The sequence below is a fragment of the Octopus bimaculoides genome, chromosome 17, assembly GCF_001194135.2.
Source record: "Octopus bimaculoides isolate UCB-OBI-ISO-001 chromosome 17, ASM119413v2, whole genome shotgun sequence".
Lineage (NCBI taxonomy): Eukaryota > Metazoa > Mollusca > Cephalopoda > Octopoda > Octopodidae > Octopus > Octopus bimaculoides.
Window position 1 is genome coordinate 37,405,740 of NC_068997.1, and position 3,728 is coordinate 37,409,467.

General features: G+C 32.6%; 1 protein-coding gene across 18 annotated transcripts in view; it reads left to right on the forward strand.

Moving 5' to 3' along the window:
• The window catches only part of LOC106871424 (poly(rC)-binding protein 3), a 388,844-nt gene that overhangs the window by 178,675 nt on the left and 206,441 nt on the right, over positions 1-3,728 (forward strand). For 15 of the 18 annotated variants that reach the window (XM_052973806.1, XM_052973807.1, XM_052973817.1 and 12 more), the window contains one exon: positions 172-259. The exons of the other annotated variants lie outside the window; for them this stretch is intronic. The gene's annotated coding sequence lies outside the window, so the exon portion shown is untranslated. The remainder of the gene's footprint in view (positions 1-171; positions 260-3,728) is intronic. 18 annotated transcript variants of the gene reach the window in all.

Consider the following 3,728-nt stretch of genomic DNA (forward strand, 5'->3'; position numbering starts at 1 on the left):
ATATATATATATACATACATACATACATACATACATACATACATATGTAGAAAAAGTTGTGTATATATATCATGTATGTATCTTTAATAAAAACTATATATAAAATATTAATGAATTCTTAATAGATATTTTCATAATTTTACTTATTCTATCCTTTCTGCATCTTTTTAGTTGCCTGAATACATTTACCTCTGGTTATTTGATCTAAACAAAATTTAAAAAATATACTGATTAAGAAGAAAAATGAGTTTCATTTTCTGTAAGTAAATTTTTTGCATATTTTCAAAATTGTTTGTAGTACTTTATGAATTACATTTCTTACAATTTTATAATTTTTTTCTGACAATCATATATGACAAGAGTAGGATTGAGCAAACTAAAGAAAACTGAGATGAAAAAATATATTCTTTATGAAAACTGCATGAATTCCAAATTTTTCACTGAAAATATTGCCCTTAGGTCAGAGGTTGGAAATAGATGATTCACTGGGTCTCTGTAGGCCTCTTCAGAAATTCTCTCATATTCAATTTATTTATGGGTCATTGAACAGTTTATGGTGTTTAGAAAGTCTTTTGTGTTACAGTTTAATTTATGTTTATAGTGATGGAAATGGAGTGATGTGTTAAGGTATTATTATATGTAAGATATAACAATATATATGTGGACCATGGGAAAATGTAAAAAATCAGAAGTTTGTCTTAACATGTAGTAATTTGGTTTCCATTGATTGGATTAGGATTATAGCATTTAAAGCACACCCATTCATCAAAACAGTTATTTAATTAAAATCTTGCAATATACATTCTGGTATCCTTGCTACTGTTGATTGAATCTAGTACTATTTCTCTTCTGTAACATCCATATGTTGACTGTATTTGTCATGTTAATAATAAAATTATATATAGACTTAAACATGGTTGTGTGATTAAGTAGTTTGATTTTCAACCAAGTTCATTACCATTTTGTGTAGTAAATGTCTTCAATAGCCTCAGTTTGAATAATATCACATTATAGAACTTAGTAGGAGGAAATTGTATGTGCATGTGGGGTGGTGGAGTGTGTGTTTATTTTTACATCATTTAAAGAACTGGTGTTGTTTACATCGTGTACATTTAAGTTGCATGATTTAACAGTTACTCAAATAGTGACGAATAAAATAAGTATAAGACTGAAACCTGTAAAACAAATAAAAGAATATTCATTGCAAAAATGTGTGATGAAAGTGAAAGACATATGATGTTGGGGTGGAGGTCGACAAAGGTACATAAGGGTAAGACAATAGAATGTGTTTCAGAGGAGAGGGACAGATAACAAGTAGCAAGGAAAGCATGATCAATGGAAAATGTTAGTAGTGAGTGACAGTGGTAAGAATGAAGGATGGATGTCAAAGGAAGTGGTCCTGTGTTGTGGGAGACACAATTAGTAGCATAAAAAATGATGATGACTAAAACAGAATACTGTAGGAGTTAGAGGAATAGTCAGGAAATTAGTGATTGGGAAATGGCTTGACAGGAACAAATTGGGTGAGGAGCCCAGCTTTATGTACATGTACTATGCTTTTAGAAGTTTACTTTTGCCATGAAGGGTGGAGTGTCTTGAGCACTACATGTCACCTATCATTTTGATCCTTTGTCATCTACACTGTGTGGCTTAAAATCTTGAGATCAGCTTTACTTCTTCAACCTATGTCTTCCTGGACCTTCCTCTTCCACAAGCCCTATATACATCAACATATTTATACAGCTGTCCTCATCTAAATAAATCACATGCTCATATCAGAAAAGTCTTCTCTCTTGCACACTACATCTGATTCCGCTCATATCCAAGTTTTCTCTCAATATATATGTGCTTCATCATTCATGCACAATGATGCTACACATCCTGTGGAATATTCTAGCTTCATTTCTTTCTAGTCCTTGTAAATCCTCAAAGTAATAGAATAAAAAGCTTAAAGCTGAATAAAGCTCTATCTGAACAATAAAGTCTTCTATATGTATTCTTAATCTGAGGCACATTTAATCTTAACCATACTTTTAAACTTCCTTACAAAACAATCATACATTTTTTTTTGTTAGTCTAATCATAATCTGTTTACTACTCAAAGTATACAACTTATTTTTGACTGCTACTATCCTTGTAATGTTTCATCAGTAGCTAAACTGGCACAAAATCAAATTGTATTTTTCCTTCTATTGTTTTCTTTAAAACAATACTTTGCAATACATTGTCTCTCAGTTTTCTTCCCATGTATGTACATCTTTGTAAAATACTAAATTCATTCTTCTATGCCAAGTTTAATCTTGTATGATTTTGTTATCAAGTGTAACCCTATTGAAAGATTTGATTTGTTTGTTCTATGACTGATAAAGTTAGATGCTGAACATCTCTTCATCTAGACTTGAAGTTATTTGTTCTTTTCTTTATACACATAATTGTTTTAGTTCTCTCATTATTAAGAGGATGATCAATGATAAATGTGACAAGTTGGAAGAAACTCGACAGTCTCAAAGAAAATACCATCAGTTTGCAATACAAGAATTTGGGAACAACCTTGAAGCAAGTTGATAAGTTTTAAATATTTGGGAGCCATTCTTACATCAGATGGAAGAAACAATAAAGAAATTAAGTCAAGGACTGACAAGCTAAAGCTACCTACAATGAGATGAAGCATTTATAGTCAAGTAAATGGCTATCAACAAAAGTGAGGAAAAAGTGGCATCTTTATATATAGCTGTATGATCTAGAACAACAAAAAACTAGTATAAAAGCTTATCAGTGGTGCTGAGATGTAGTTCCCTAAATAAATGTTAAAGGTGCCCTAGGCAGACTGAGTGACAAATATCAAAGACCACCAGAAAGCCTGTCAACAACATTAAGAAAACAACAGATTCAGTTCATTAGACACCACATGAGAGGTAAAAATCTTGAGCACTCAGTGACAACTAGGAAGTTGAAAGAAAGAAGAAGCTGAGGAAAGTAGAAAGGAAACATATTTGCTATCTTTATTAGTTGGCCTCAGAAAGACTGGTCCTGTAACAGATTAGTTTTGTGTGGAGACAGAAGGGTATGAACTGTTGGGTTTGCTGATATTTTATGAAAAGGCTTGTCCTTTCAGGTGCCAATTGCCACTTATAAAGCACCCAGCACACTCTGCTAAGTGGTTGGAGTTAGGAAAGGAATCCAGCCATAGAAACCATGCCTCAATGGACTGTTGGAGTCTGGACAGCTCCTGGCTAGTCAGCTCCATCTCAAACCATCCAACCCATGCCAGGATGGAGAGTGGATGTTAAACGATGATGATGATGTTAACTTAGAGAATCTCACTTCATGTTACCCATATCTCCCATTATGTAGTATAAGAATACCCCTAACATTTGGATCTTTCATTTTTATCAAAGTAAATTTTCAGGAAAATTAAGTTGATCTATACTATATATAAAACAGAGATGTGTGTGTAATCGCTTTTCACATGAAATCGACTTCACCAAATGCTTCCATACTTGTGATGCATGAATAATTTGACCTCGGATAAATGTTAGGCTCTTCATTTGATTTTTTTAATTAAAAATAAATAATATTGCTTTATATTTAAGATTCACTTCTTTAAAAAGGTTCCTCAATGTCAACTTCCGGTATTGACGTAACAACGGCAAAAAGCTTCACTCTCTATTTTGTGTGTGAGCGTGTGTGTTCATATGTATGAGAGAGAGAGAGAGAGAGAGAGAGAG